Source organism: Sciurus carolinensis, unplaced genomic scaffold (assembly GCF_902686445.1).
Source record: "Sciurus carolinensis unplaced genomic scaffold, mSciCar1.2, whole genome shotgun sequence".
NCBI classification, from domain to species: Eukaryota; Metazoa; Chordata; class Mammalia; order Rodentia; family Sciuridae; genus Sciurus; species Sciurus carolinensis.
In genome coordinates, this window is record NW_025920121.1 from 855,371 (window position 1) to 871,742 (window position 16,372).

The window sequence follows — 16,372 nt, forward strand, 5'->3', positions numbered from 1 at the left end:
TCTTTTATAAACAGAAGATGAATTGGACCATTCCTGAATCCTTTTAACTATTTAATTCACTGTTCTGCATTAATAACCCAAAATTTAGGAAGAGCAGCCCCCTGGCACATATATCACTTATTAGGTAATAGGTTGCACTACATGAAATTGTCATTTTTGTAGATCTTAAATATCTAATACACACGACTTTATATAATTTGGTCTAATATTTCAGTACCACGTATTTCAATGTAATGGTTGAAAGACTCTTAGATTAATCTACCAATAGGGATTATCCTATAATTAAAAGGGGAATGTGTTTCTAACATCATTTTAACATATGATTTTTAAAAAGAAACACCATTCAAATAAACTTTCCAGATTGCTCTTTTTTTTTTCTGACCATATGCCTTGATTCTATTGCATACTCTGTCTAAAAATGATGATTGTTGAGCAAAGCAGACCTCCAGGTTTGCTCAGAAAAGTTGTGTACCCATGTGAAACACATGACAAGACATCCAGGCCCAGCCTATCCTTGCTCTGAATGATAAATTTACCTTTCAAATGGTAATTGGAACAGAGTTGATGGTGTTAGGTTTTCAATTTCCAAAAAAAAACAGAATAATAAATCAGTGCATCTAGAAATACATTCTTAGGAAGTGTTCTCATTCTTTAACATTTCTTCACTATAATGTGTTCCAATGTATTAATGATCTGAAAATCCTAGAAGTATTCTTTTGCAGTCCTCCATTTTTCCAAAGTATTAGGTAATCTTGATCAATTATTTAGCCCTCAATACTACACTTTCTTTAACTAAAAAACAAAATTTCATTTCTCAACCTAACTCACAATTCTGTTGTCATGAGTAAAATATACCACAATCTTAAGAAATTTCGTATGTACAAAGTGCATTAGTTGTGCTTAATCAGCTGATCATAGATTTTTAAGACTTGTCAGGTTCATGCATCTTTTTCAATCACTATACAAGTATTCTCTATGCTATTTCTGACATATTGTCCTTCATATTCTATTGGAAGGTTTCCAGGGACAGCAGTTCACTTTGGTGCAAATCGATTCTTCACATTATTGAATAATTTTAATGTTAGCTTGCTTTCCCTTAGGCTGATTTGAAATCTTCTTCCTAAAATTTCTCCCCTTTTGTATTATTTATACTGTATGTGTTGATATAAAACAAATCAAGTTCTACCTTATCATGATAACCACTGAAATATGTGAAGGAAGTTTTATGTTTTCCTTGTCATCTCTTTCTAGAGAAAACATTCCTTTAGCCTTACACTGTTTCTAAAATGCCTTTCTTTAGGCCCTGGCAACCATCCTCAAAGTTTTCCTTTTAATATGAATTCAGAAGTCAAACCTTGTCTTCTGAAGTGACCTGGCCAGTGCAGAAGTCAGAAGGAAAATTGCATGCCTTGTTCTGGGACCAGATACCAATGTTAACGTAGTCCAAAATGACCTATTTAAAATTACAGCTTCCACTTTTGATAAAAAAGTTTTTCCTTTTCCACCAACCTCTTGCTAAATAAAAACTATAAAACTGGATTGAATAACAAAACAGCAATCTAAAAGTGCTTGTAAATAAATACCCAAAAGTATGCATTAAACGATGTGGAAGTTGAACTTAGAAGTGAGGAGGACACTGGGTGTTTTTCATATTTTCCCCAACTTGTTTTCTGAGTGCAGTCCTCAATCAACACCATGTTGATTAATTAAATCAAGGAGTGAACTTTGCAAATGGAGGCTTAAAGAACCAGAGAAAAGAGTTAGGTTTTACTACAGCATCTGAAAAGGAAGAGGAAAATTCTGGAAAGGAGAGTGCTACAGAGGTGGAGCCCCAAATTCTGAAATGACTTTTGTTCATATATGTGGCTATACCCTGAAAGGTTCACAGGTAGAGCAGACTCCAAACAGTCCAGCTAAAGGTGGAAGAACTTAAGCGTGGCATACAACAGGCGGCACCACTATAAGAATGGGAGTTTCATTTAGCTAACTGATCACTTACTAAAACAAAATGCTTTATCTAAACTTCATGCCTATAAAAAATTAACCCCAAATAATTATAGTTAAAATACAGATACATCAAACTATAAAGGGGTTAGAATAAAAGTAGGAGATGACCTCTGGGATCTAGCAATAGATAATTCTTAGACTTAACACCAAAATATAATCCCATTTAAAAAACTGGTAAATTGTACCAAATCAGAATTTAACACATTTGCTCTGCAAAACACCCATGAGAAAATAAAAAGACAGCTACAGACTTCGATGTAACATTTACAAACGACATATTTGATCAAGAATGAGTAAGTAGAATATATTAAGATCCCTCAAAACCCAACAGTATATAGAAGCAAAAATAGCCAATTCTGAAATGTGCAAAAGAGGTGGTAGAGGCAGAACCCTCCGGAGCTCCGCCCTCGGGCCTGGGCGGGCGCCGCGCAGGCTTTCTGCCCCTCCCTCGCTGGACGCAGGCGTGCGGGGCGGGCCTTCGGAGTCCAGGAGTCTGGGAACCCTGGAGACCGCCGGCGGCGGATAGCCGCGAAATCCCGAGGTGGTTAACCGGGTCTCATGGCGGCGGCGAGGAGAGGGAGCGCTAGCCTGGGGTGCGCGAGCCCGGCGCAGCCCGCTGGGAGCACAGGGGCGCGGGCGCGAGCGCGCGGATGGAGGATGCGTGGCCGGCCGGCTCGGAGCCGAGGCGGAAGCGGCCGAGGTGCGGGGGCGGCCCCGGGTGACGCTGCGGCCCTTCGAGCCCTTCTCGCCCTTCTCCAGGGCGGCGGCGACTGGAGCTTCATCTGCTGCGAGAAAGAGGAGGTGGACCTACAGGACCTGCTCAGCGCCACCATCGCCTGCCACCTGGACCCCCGCGTGTTCCTGGACGGCCTGTGCCGGTGAGGGCTGGGACGGGCGGAGGGCCGACACCTGTTGTCCACAGGAAACGGCGCGGGTAGCAGCGCCCAGGTCCGACCGCCGGCAGGGCGGGCGGCGACCCCAGGGACTAGCCTCCAAGGGCCCTGCTCCTGGGGTGGCGCCCGGCCGCCCTGTTCCCTGAGCGCCTGCCAGCCGCGCGCAGCACTCAGAGGAGCTTCGGAGGCTCCGCTGGGCCAGGGCTCCCGGCTGCTTCCCAGCGAAGCCCCTGGGTCTGGTGTTTACTGGAGGGGAAGAATTAGCACTCCAATTGGCCAAGCAACCCCTGGGTCCCCCTGGGGCGTTAGCCACAGCCCTGCATTTACTAGGTATGGAAGGTGATCACCTCATTCCTGGGGAGAAGGAAACACGTTGAGCAGCAGTGTGACTCACTGTTCATAAATATGACAACGTCTGTGTATGATTCGAAGAAATGCCCGTGTTTGGGGGAGGCTGCACGGTTGCTCAAAGATCCTACGGTTCTTTGGCCAGTTTTGGTCGAATGGTGTTAGGAGGAAGGGGACCATTTTCAAAACCATTTTATGCCTTAATTTTAAAAATGAATGGTTATGTGCTATTGGAGGAGCGGAAAATATTTTTTTTTCTCCATCTGGTCAAATACAGGTCAATTTAAGTCTATATATAGATAGCACAGTAAACATACTTGATATTAGGGAACTCGAAGGTAATCTGTTTTTGAACGGCTTCTATTGTACAGCACGTTAGTATTTTCCCTACCTTGAATTCTGACCCGATAAACTCTTTTATCATCTTGTTTTGTGTATTCCGTTCTTGCATCTCCTTCCTGTTCTTTCTGGTTTCTAACTTCGTCCTACTTTTTTCTTTCTTTATCCCAACCCTTTTTTATTTAATTTCCCACGAACATTTATTGAGCTCTTAGAACAGATTGTCCAATATGTTCTCAGTCCTTAGGGAATTTCCAGTTTGGTGGTGGTGACTGTGGTAGTGACTATGTTTAATGGTGAATTTATGAGGAGTAGGACTCAGACTTTATCTTATGGGTATCTTCTGATGAGAATCAATTTATCTCATTTTATTAAGGGTGAGAAAATTAATAAAGCCTGAACCATTTGGGAGGCACTTTGTGTTTAATTTTACATTCTTGATTCTGAGAAAAAAACTGAATGAGTTTAAAGGAAAGATCATTGTAAGAGGAGCAATTCAAGGAACATTTTGAAGGAGAAATGGCAAAATATGGCAACTAGAACCTAAGAGTGAGGGGAGGGTAGAAAAAGTCCACAATGGTGTACAGGTTTGAGTGTGAATCATGGGCATTGGGAGGCTTCATTCACATTAATAGAAACAGGGGAACTTGTAATGGGAATGCAAAGTGATGAGTTTAGTTACATGTGTGTTGACTATTAAGTGGCAGTAGGACATTCAAGTAGGAATATGGACTTATATTCATATTATCATCTAACAATTTTTAGTAGTTTATATTCTTTCTTCTAACGTTCTCCTTGCATTATAAATCTGTACTGTATAATCACTGAGGTAATTTTTAAGGATTTTATTATGTTCAAGCAGACAGATTATCATTGTTCTATGATATGCATGATATTGTATTTTGGTTTGGTCTGAATTAGTTTGGGGTTATAATACACTGATTATTAATAAAGGAGGAGACATTGTTTTAACATTTGACTTAATGAAACAGAAATAGAAAACATTACATAGGAGTGATGTAATTGAGCAACTTGGGAGGCTGAGGAAGGAAAATTGCAAGTTCAAGGCCAACCTCAGCAACTAGTGAGACCCTGTCTCAAAATAAAATATAATAAAAGGTACTTGGGGATGTAGCTCAGTAGTTAAGCATCTCCAGACACAATCCCCAGCTTCCCCCCCAAATAAGCAATGTAATTGAGTTGAATTGGTAAGTATGCTTTGAGTAATGACATTTATATAGGGTATTTGCAAAGGTCTCTTTGTAATTCGTTATACTGCTTTTGTGTAAATACCAAGGAAAGGTAATATAATTAAATATTTAGTCTACAAAATATTAATTGATGCTTTTTATAAATAACATTTTATTTCTTAATATTGTAATAACAAAACAAGCTCATTTAAAGGGCACTGAGTTGTTAAGGAAATTATTTAATAGTCTTTTAATAAATGTCTTTTGGACATTTCTTTGATGATTAAGTATTGTCTCAGTCTCAAAATGAATTTGTTATCCAGGAATCAACTCCATTTTTCAAAAAAAAAAACAAAAAACTCTCTTTCTAATGATGGTATCATAGTCTTACCTTCCTTATTTCAGATATCCGGTTTTTGTAAACTTACCTTACCTCTTTCTTAATTGACAACATGTGTTCTCTCTTTCTTTCTTTCTGTCTTTCTTTATTGTCTTTTTTTTTTTTTTTTGATACTGGGGATTGAACTCAGGGATGCTTTACCACTGAGCTACATCCCCAGCCCTTTTTATTTTTTATTTTGAGAAAGGGTCTTGCAGAGTTGCTTAGGACCTCACTAAGTTGCTGAGGTTGGCTTTGAACTTGCAATCCTCCTGCCTCAGCTGCTGGCATTACAGGCATGATCCAACATGCCTGACTCATTTACTGATTTTTGTGCCTGTTTTCAAGCTATCTGTAGTTTAATAATCAGCCCACAAAAATTTCAGAATATTAAAAACCTGTTCATATACACCATTGATATTAACTTTCAGAGACACAGTAGGGCTGATCTTTTATCCACCTGCACTATCGTTTATAAGCATATTTTTTCTGTTTTTTCACATATAATATATGCCTTATTGAAATTCATATACCATTATAATTCATGTATGCACTTAAAATGTATATAATTAGGTATATACATGAGGTTTTGTAAACATCATCGTAATCCATTTTAGAACACCTTTATCATGCCACAGAGAACCCCCATAGATATTAGCATCATGCACCCTTTCTTTTAACCTCATCCCAAGTAACCACTAATCTATATCCTCCCAAAAGACTTCTTATGCCTCCTACTGGGCAGTACCCTTTTCTGCCACATTTGTTTGTTCACCGCCAAAGATTCATTTTTTTTCTTTCTTTTTTTTTTTTTTTTTTTTGGTACTGGGAATTGAAACCAGGAGTGCTGAACCACTGAGCCACATCCCAAGTCCTTTTAAAATATTTTATTTAGAGACAGAGTCTCACTGAGTTGCTAAGTGCCTTGCTATTCTGCTGAGGCTGGATTTGAACTTCTGATCTTCCTGCCCCAGCCTCCCAAGTTGCTATTACAGGTGTGAGCTGCCCAGCAAATTTTCCCTATTTTAATTGTCTTACAGAAGTAATCATAAATTATGTATTATTTTGTGAATAAGCATATACTTTTAGAAACAAGTTATATTGATCATTTTTTGTGTACTAACTTCTTTCTAGAGGATAAACTGTTTTCACTAATGTCTTTCCAGCCTTTGAATTTAGTCTAATCATGATATTATCTGTTTAGAATTTAAAATTCTAAGTATATATCACTATAGTCCTATAGAATTAAAAGGATCATAAGGGAATATTATGAACAACTACATGCTAAAATATTTGATAATTTTGATGAATAGCTATAAAGAGACAAATTACCAAAATGGGGCAAGATAAAATATAAAATTTTACTAGGCCTATATCAAGTAAGAACATTGAATTAGTTGTTAAAAGTTGCCTACCATGGACTGAGGGGCATAGTTCAGTGGTAGAGCTAGATACTCCAGATTCAGGCCCCAGAACTGCAAAAGCAAAACCAAATACATCTTCCCCTGAAGATAATTCCAGGCCCAGATGGCTTAATTTGTGAATTCTGTCCAACATTTAATGAAGAAATAATACCAATCCTATACAAATACTTTCAAAACATAGAAGAAAACAGAACAATTTTCAGCTCATTGTGTGAAATCAGATATCAAGACCAGAGAAAAGCATCCTAATAAGACTACAGTTAAAAATTTCTCACAAACTTATGTGCAAGAATTCTTAATGATATTACCAAATTAAATCCAGGAACATATAGAAAGTTTTTTCAACATGACTAACAGGGATTTAGCTCAGAAATGCAAGCTTGGTTTACTATTCTGAAATCAATCAATATAGTATACCATAATTAATAAATAGAGGAAAATCCAAATTATGATTTCTACAATAGGTGAAGAGAAGATAATTGACAAAATCTAGCACTCATTCATTATAAAAACTCTCAGGGAACTGCACAAAAAAGGGTGGTTCCTCATTCTAAAGAACATCTATAAAAGCACCTATAACAATATCATACTTAATATTGAAATATTGCATGCTTCCCACCCCATTCTTGGAATGAGGCAAGAATATTTACCATTTCCACTTCTACTCAATGTTGTACTAATTCTAACTGCAATGGAAACTAATAAAAAGAAAGAAAACAGGGCTGGAAATGTGACTCTACGGCATTTGTCTAGCATGTGTGAGGCCCTGTGTTTTATCCCCAGAACTGCAAAAAGAAAAAAATGAAAGAAAGAAAGCATTCAGATTGGAAAGGAGTAAGTAAAACTATATTTACAGACAACATGATCTCATAGAAAATCCTAAGTAATCTATCCTAAAACTAATAATTGACTTTTTCACCTTTGGAAATAGACCAGACTTGGAGCGGGGGAAACAAACAAATAATTGAGGTTAGTAGCATCACAGGACACAGAAATAGACAAATCAATTACAATTACACAATTAGGTACAAATCAGCTATACTTCTGTATATTAGCAAGAAACAGTCTAAAAATAAAATAAGTAATTCCATTCACTATAGCATCAAATGGAATAAAATCTTAAGAATAAGTTTGGCAAGAACTCTCAAAGTAATGTACAGAGAAACGAGCATACTGAGGTGCTTAACCACTGAGCCACATCCCTAGCCCTTTTTATTTTGAGATAGGGTCTCAGTAGGCTGCTTACAGCCTTGCTGAGTTGCTGTGGCTGGCTTCAAACCTCCAGTCATCCTGCTTCAGCGTCCTGAGCCACTGGGGTTACAGGCATGCGCCACCATGCCCAGCTATACTTGCATTCTTAATTCAGCTTTGCCTCTGAATAACTGCATACAATTCATACAAACTTCTGAACTTTGTTTCCCTCATCTTTAAATTGAGAATTCTGCTGTAGTATTACTTGCCTTACAGGCTGTTATGAACATTAAAACAAAATTAAAGTATAAAGCATCCTACAGTGAATAATTATCCTAAATATAGCCTCCAGGAGCTGTTTGCCTTCCCAGGTGTCTGGTTGAAGTAGTATGAAAACACATTCAGGAACCTTGGCAGTTTTGTCACATGGTACAGGGTTGCCTGTTCTGTCTTTCTGCAGAGGAGCAGGAGCCATCATTTTAGATCCAGATAGTGGGATTGTGTTTAGATTTCCAATTGGATCACTCAGTTTTACCCTGAAATCACCAACAAGGTGTTTATTTTTCATGCCATGATTTGCTCACTTTGTAAAAGGTTCCAATTTTCACTTGTCACTTTGAAATACCATACCCTGACCCTTCTTCATGTTATAAAGTTTAGGAGGAGTTTTTGTTACAGCATATTGAATAACTGAATTGTTTTTCAGTACTAGGGATTGAACCCGAAGTACTTTACCATTAAGCTACATCCCCAGCCCTTTGTATCCTTTTTATTTTTTATTTTAAGATACCTAGGCTGGCTTGGATCTTGTGATCCTCCTGTCTTAGGCGTCCTGAGTCATTGGAATGGAGACATGTGCCATTGTGACTGAACCCAATGTTCTTTAAAGCTGGCATTTTTTAGTATTTCATTGTGTACCACTGAATTTAACTTTCTTTTTCTTAATTCTCCTCTTAAGGCTTTACAGCAGCCAGCTCCTTTTTCTGATGAAATTGAAGTTGACTTTAGTAAGCCCTATGTCAGGGTAACTATGGAAGAAGCCAGCAAAGGAACACCTTGTAAGTAGATACCTAATTATTTTGTTGTGTTACTAGTTTTTAACATTCTGTTGTATTTATCAAATACATACCTACTCTCCGTATACTTCACTCAAGTTTACTTATAAATGTAGTGAAAGTCATTTAGGCAACTATTCTTACTTTTCCATAAATTAGTAGAGAGGGAGGAATTCCGCCTATTTGCCTTAATGTTCAATTTGGGAGGGTAACTCTAGGCTATAAAATTTTATTTTTTTCCTTAGGATGATGCACTTGTTTCTTGGCCTATTGTCATATCTGTGAGATATAATGAAACATAGACAATAAGTTATTAGCTTGTTTTGCTAATTTGTGGTCCTGAGCCTGGGCCCTGGGCCTTGTACATGCTAGGTGAGTGCTCTACCTACTGAGCTACACCCACAGCCCCATGATCTTGTCTATTTTTATAAAGATTCAGATAATATTTCAATCTCTCATATTTTTCATATCATTCAGAATTTTCCACACAATTTTCCCTCATTGTGTCTGTCAGATATGATGCTGATTGATAGAGGACAAAATATCCCAAGTTGGGGGATATTTATCACTTAATTTTATCCTTAGTAGTAGTATAATTTTCCAGGTTTGATTTTTTTCCTTTTTGGTACTGGGGCTTGAACCCTGGGGGCTTTACCCCTGAACCATATCCTCAGTCCTTTTTAAAATTTTTATTTTAAGACAGAGTCCCACTGAGTTGTTGAAAGCCTTACTAAATTGCTGAAGCTAGTTTCAAACTGGCTGTCCTCCTGTCTCAGCCTTCCATGTCACTGGGATTGTAGGTATTGCATCACCGATCCTGGCAAGACTTGCTTTAATATTTTTAAAGCTCATACTCTTTATTTGTTGGTTTAATTTATATATCGTTTAATAATTTTTACCACATAAATTTTTTAAAAAGATTTTTTGTAGTTACAAATGGACAGCATGCCTTTGATTTGTTTATTTTTATGCAGTATATTAAGGATTGAACCCATTGCCTCACTTGTGCCAGACAAGTGCTCTGCCACTGAGCTACAACCCCAGCCCAACCACATAAATTATTAATATGTGTTCTGGATACTCCTGTTTGAGGCAATTGGTTTTAGGAATCTGTTAGTTAGATGTAAAGGGGAGCAGTTTTGGTTCGTCGATAACTCCCAGAAAAGACGCTCTGCAGATCCAGGTCTCACACAAGGAACTTTTATTCAAGCGGACAAAACGTGTCCGCTCGGGGGAAAGGGGAAAGGGAAAAAGGAAGGAGAAGATGGCGCACGGTTCTTTGTATTGGAATTTCGCGGGCTGGGTGGAACCAATCACGGAGGAGGGTTATTACAGACTGACTGATGGACCAATGACATATTGGAACGTAATGTGGGAGGCAGGAAGGTTACGGCGATGTAAGCCGGAAATTCCTGTAACGGGAAAGGTGGGCTTAACGACAGATTGACAGGTGGATTTGGGAAGCTGGATTACCTAACATTCTCCCATTTCCTTTTTTATAAAGAAAATAAAATTTTTTGGGTACATGGATGAAGGTCAGTCTTCTGTAATTACTTCCTGCTGGGGTGTGGACGTAGAGCTGGTATCATTGTGACAGGGAGAACTGGAGACTTGATAGTTTCTCTGGAGGCACATCTGCAGCTAGGCTCCAATTTTTGTGAGATCCTGATATTTCTGCAATACAAGTTGATTAATTGACATGAAAGTAAAGACAGGGGGCTCCCCTCCTTGGCTGGCATTCTATTGGAAAGAAAATTCGGTGGTTAGGAAAATTGTAAGTAGGCCTCCGGTTCTCATGGCTGGGCATGGTCATCTGGTATCGTCTGGCTCCGTTTCTGGAATGGGAGGAAGGGTGGAGGGCTTCATGATCTTCAGTCTGAGACGAAGGGGTCCCACAGGAGTGGCTGAGTATCGGTTGGAAGAAGCCTGTGGATTAGGAGCTGGAGAAGGGTTAGTGGACCGAGAATAGAGCTTAACCCGAGAAATGTGTAGCCATCCTGGTAGATTTTGTACCTTGACAGCTGTTGGCGTGGTTAGGATCACTGTATGGGGTCCCTGCCACTTGGGAGATAGAGGGATTGTAGCTTCTTGAGGAGGAGAAATAAGAACTTGGTCTCCTATTTGAAGAGGTTGGGTAAGGAGGCCAGATAAAGGTTTGGGTAGGGTGGAGTCAGCATAACCCCACAGAAATGCTCGAATGTGATTCAGGAGAGGAATGGATATTTGAGAAGGAAGAAGGGAAGGAAGGGGCACTATTCCAGGTGGCAGGATGGGACGAACATACATTAACTCAAAAGGGGAAATATTAGTTGGTTTCTTTGGGAGTGAGCGAAGACGCAGAAGAGCGAGAGGCAGGAGTTTAACCCAGTCGAGATGAAGTTCTAAGGAGAGCTTGGTTAAAACATTTTTAAGAGTTCGGTTTGCTCTTTCTACCTTGCCTGATGACTTTGGGTGAAAAGGGATGTGGAAATGCCAAGGGACCCCGAGAGCCTTGGCAAGTTGTTGGGTGACTTGGGAAATGAATTCAGGTCCATTATCTGACTGGAAGGAAGTAGGTACTCCAAAGCGAGGGATGATTTCATGAAGGATGAAGGTAGAGACAGTTATTGCCCTTTTGTTGGAGGTGGGGATGGCTTCAATCCATCCTGAAAAGGTGTCTACCATAACCAATAGGTATTTAGACTTCCTTACTGTGGGCATGTGAGTGAAGTCAAGCTGCCAGTCTACCACTGGAATGGTGCCACGGGCTTGGTGAGTTGGAAAAATGGGAGGCCTGACAGCTGTAGGATTTGTTTGCAGGCAGACTTCACATGAGGAAGAGAGTTCCTTTAGAAATGAGATATCAGAGGAAGACAGTTGCAGATGAGTTTTAGCAAATTGTAAGAGTGAAGAAAGGTTGGGGTGAAACAGACGATGGAGATAAGAAAGTATTTCCCTGTTGGGGGGTGGTGAAGGCAAAGGATTATGGAGAGCCATAATAGGGGCTAGCCTGGATGAGAGGGCAGCCCTTTTAGCCTCCTCATCTGCCTTGTTATTACCTGAAGAGATGAATGATTGATGTGTTTGATGGGCCCTGCAATGTACAAGGCCTATAGTTGCTGGGAGGTGAACAGCCTCAAGGAGGTTTAGAATGTAACTAGAGTTGGTGATGGAGTTTCCTCTTGTACTAAGAAGTCCTCTCTCTTTCCAGATAGCAGCATGAGAGAGGATAATGTGAAAAGCATATTTGGAGTCAGTGTAGACTGTAAGGGATTGTCCCTTTGCAAGGGTGAATGCGCGGGTAAGGGCATTTAGTTCCGCCTGTTGATTGGTAGTGTTGTTGGGTAGTGGTCCCGATTCTATTACCTTTTTAAGAGAGACAATGGCATATCCAGCTCGACGGATTCCTTTATGGAGAAATGAGCTTCCATCAGTGAACCATACGAAAGTAGGGTTGTGTAGAGCTCCTTCCTGGACGTTAGAGGAGTAGGGAAGTAAATCTTCCAGTGTCTCAAGGCAGCTGTGGGTTGCAGAAGTATGTATATTGGAAGGTAGGGGTAAGAGGGTGGCTGGATTTAGAGGAGAGCATGTTTTGAAGGAAATGGAAGAGTCTTCAATAAGAGCAGTTTGTAAGGTTAACACCCGGCAGGGTGGTAGTATCTGCAGACCTTTATAAGTAAGGAGCTTAGATAGATGATGAGGTGAGTGCACTTCGGTGGGAGCCCCGAAAGAAAGTTTTTTTGATTCCTGAATTAAGACAAATGCTGCTGCTAATACTCTAAGACATGGTGCCCACCCCCTTATAGTGGGGTCTAACCTCTTTGACAGGTATGCTATTGGTCCAAAAGTAGGACCAAACATGTGTCCTAAGACCCCCAGGGCGAATCCACTTTTCTCAGAGACAAACAGGTAGAATAGTTTGGTTAAGTCAGGGAGATGTAGGGCTGGAGCTTGAAGAAGGGCTTTCCTTAAGATCTGGAAAGGGACTTCCACTGTGTTGAGAAGAGGTTCAGTGGGAGTACCCTTTGAAGCCTCATATAGGGGAGCTGCTAGGATGGAAAAATTGGGGATCCAGGATCGTAAATATCCTGCTAATCCCAAAAAGGAAAGGATTTCTTCTTTGGTGGATGGAGTGGGCAGGTCCTGTATTAACGCTTTTCTCTCTACAGTAATGGCTTTAAATCCAGGTGAGAGGCTGACACCTAAGTAAACGACCTGAGGTTGGGAAAGTTGCACCTTTGCTGGAGAAACTCTATAACCCCTGTCAGCCAGAAAGTTCAAAAGCTTAATTGTGTCCCTTTGGGAGTCCTCAAGAGAGGGGCTACATAGAAGAAGATCATCAACATACTGTAAAAGGAAGGAGGAAATGAATGTGAGAGAAGCAAGATCCTGAGATAATGTTTGGCCAAAAAGATGGGGACTGTCTCGGAAACCCTGTGGGAGAACTGTCCAGGTCAGCTGAGAAGAAACTCGAGTGAAAGGGTCAGTCCAGGTAAAAGCAAAGAGATCCTGTGAATCAGGGTGAAGTGGGACAGTAAAAAATGCATCCTTTAAATCTAGCACTGAAAAGTACGTGGTAGAAGACGGGATAGAAGAAAGTAGGGTGTAAGGATTGGATACAATGGGAAAGATGGGGACCACTGCTGAGTTAATGATGCGGAGGTCTTGCACTAGACGGTAAGATCCATTAGGTTTCTTAACAGCCAGGATGGGAGTGTTATAAGGCGAATTGGCAGGGCGCAGAAAGCCTTTTTGCCTTAGATCCTGGATGATTGGTTGAAGTCCTATGAGGCTCCTTTGGGGAAGGGGATATTGGGCCTGGGCTGGATAAGATTTTGGGTCCTTTAGATGAATGAGTACAGGTGAGCATTTAGCTACAGAGGGTGTATGAGTGTCCCAGACCTTGGGGTCAACCAGGGAGGGAGGAAGGGGATATGAGGACTCTATTTGAGTTGTATATTCACGTAGAGTCATAAGGAGAGGAATAGCAGAGGAGTCTTGGCTAAGGCGCATGGTGGGTGAGAAGGAAATAGAGGCACCCAATTTGGTTAGGATGTCCCTTCCCAGAAGGGGAATGGGACATGAAGGAATTATTAAAAAGGAATGAGTAAAGCCAATTTGTCCTATATGGCAGCTTATTGGAGGGGTTTGTAGGGGATTATATGGTTTTCCCTCTACCCTGACAATAGAGGATTTGGCAGGGGAAGTTGGTCCCCAAAACTCCTGCAGCACTGAGAATGTGGCTCCAGTGTCTATAAGGAAAGGGATCTGCCTCCCTGCCACCGTAAGGGTCACCCGGGGCTCCTGAGTCGTGATGGTTGTCGGGTGTAGAAGTCCTGGGCCCCTTCATTCATCCATTGCCAATCCCAGCAAATCGCCGGAGGGAGGGGCCAAGGATGACCTGGCACTTCTCTGAGCACCAGGGCAATCCACTGCCCAATGTCCCAGTTGGTGGCATTTTGGACAAGGACTTGGGGGCTGCCGGGGGTTGGGGCAGGCTCGTGCCCAGTGGCCCTCTTGCCTGCACTTGAGGCATAGACTTGCAGGTCTTCTGGGAGCTTGGGCGCCCCTAGTGGTGGACAGTTGGGCAGGTCTAGCCGGCTGAAAGGCTTTGGCCAGCATTTGGTATTTTAATTTTTGTTTTTTTCCTTCCCTTCCGTTATAAACCTTGAATGCCACTGCTAGAACGTCTGGCTGTGGGGTAAGGGGCCCCCTATCCAACTGCCTCAATTTCATCTTTATGTCAGGGTAACTTTGGGAAAAATAATAAGTCATAAGTAGTTGCCGTCCCTCTGGGGTTTCAGGATCCTGGTTGGTGTACTTAAGCATGGCCTCTGTAAGGCGGCTTAGAAATGCTGATGGGTTTTCATCTTTGTCCTGTATTACTTCCTGAAGTTTATCATAGTTAATGGGCTTAATAGTAGCTTTTCGTAGACCTGCAAGGATGCAAGTTTGAAACCTATCTCGCTGTAGACACCCAGCCTCAGTATTATAGTCCCATAGGGGCTCTCTATTTGGTACTGCTTCAGCTCCAACGGGATGGTTTGGGGTCAAATGATGAATATCATCTGCATAATTGCGTGCCTGTTCCCAGACTCTCCTGCGTTCCTCAGGGGTTAGGGTGTTGGACATGATTATGTAAATGTCATGCCAGGTAAGGTTATAAGACTGGATAAGGTATTGAAATTCCTTAATGAAGTTGGCAGGGTTGGAGGTGAAGGAACCTAGCCGCTTCTCTATTTGAGACAGATCAGACAGTGAAAAGGGGACATGAACTTTGATTACTCCCTCCGCACCAGCCACCTCCCGAAAAGGGGCTAAGATATGTGCACGAGACCTCGTGTTGGGGGGACTTGGTGGGCTGAATGGAGGGGCAGAAGGAGAAATAGAATGAGGCGAAGAAGAAGAATGGGTAAGGGATTCTGCAGTAGGAGGCTTGTAAGGAGATGACTCATCAGCTGGATCGAACTCAGAAGTGAAAGAAGGATTAAAAGGTGGGGGAGAAGCCAAGAGAACAGGTTCAGGCTTTTTGGGAGAGCAGAGATTAGGTTTAGGCTGAAAGAAAGAAAAAACACGAAGGGGAAAAGTTCCTTTCCATTCACCAGGTTGCCCACATATGTATTTAATTATAACTAGTACAATTAGGCATACAATTATACCTAGTAAAAAACTAGAATTTAGGGTGTCATAAATAGACCATTCTGACTTACTATCTAAAGGACAATTTAGCTCTGATTCAGGGAATAGGTAAAGGGGTTTGAGATGATTTAATAAACATCTCAGGGGCGAGTTTGCTGGGTTGGATGTTTTGAACTTCATGGTAAGCTGAGACCCACCTGGGTAGTGGATTTGGCGTCCCAGAATCCACGGTACCAGGCAACGAGAGGTTAAAAACAATGATTAGGTCGTCACCCGAAATCACTGTTTAACCGGGCAAAAAGCCGAGAGAGAGTTTGAAGACCTGGCCAGGGTTTCGGGAGGGAGCCGCGAGAGGAGGGGGAGAAAAGCCGCAGAGCGGCGAGAGGGACTAGCAGCGACAGAAGTGAGTAAACTTCAAACTCGAGAAAGAATCACAGCACCATAAAATTCAGACATCCACCCAACAACTAAGACCAATTATGAGGACCAAGGAGGTACCCCCACACCTCGGCGGTTGAGTGGCAGGAGCCACGAGGGGTGAAGCCGCAGGGCGGCGAGAGATGAAGCCGCTGGGCGGGCAGCGAAAGGCTGCGAGCCGGCGGAAGGAGCTGGGGACTGGCCGCTTTATAATAAGGAGGGGGCCTGCAGCGGACTGCAGGTGGAGGTGAGGGTAGCCGAGATGTGTTTTAAATGGTCAGGGGCCTACCTAAGGGGAACTCACCAATTTTGGAGTCCGGTGTTGTATGCAGAAAACTGGGCATCCAGGTAAATGGGAGGTGAGCCTGAATCTGCGGGCGCAGGAGAAATCTGATGGGGTTCCGCTTGCTTAGTCAGCGGAAAAAAACACCCATCCCGGGTTTCTCGGCACCAGATGTTAGTTAGATGTAAAGGGGAGCAGTTTTGGTTCGTCGATAACTCCCAGAAAAGA

The 16,372-nt window shown here is 41.7% G+C and overlaps 1 protein-coding gene across 6 annotated transcripts in view; it reads left to right on the forward strand.

Annotated features, from left to right (window-relative positions):
* Positions 1 to 2,507: 2,507 nt before the first annotated feature.
* LOC124973780 (A disintegrin and metalloproteinase with thrombospondin motifs 20-like) overlaps positions 2,508 to 16,372 on the forward strand; it is a 29,297-nt gene continuing 15,432 nt past the window's right edge. For all 6 annotated transcript variants that reach the window (XR_007106709.1, XR_007106710.1, XM_047537532.1 and 3 more), the window contains exons 1-2: positions 2,508 to 2,885; positions 8,730 to 8,829. The gene's annotated coding sequence lies outside the window, so the exon portion shown is untranslated. The remainder of the gene's footprint in view (positions 2,886 to 8,729; positions 8,830 to 16,372) is intronic.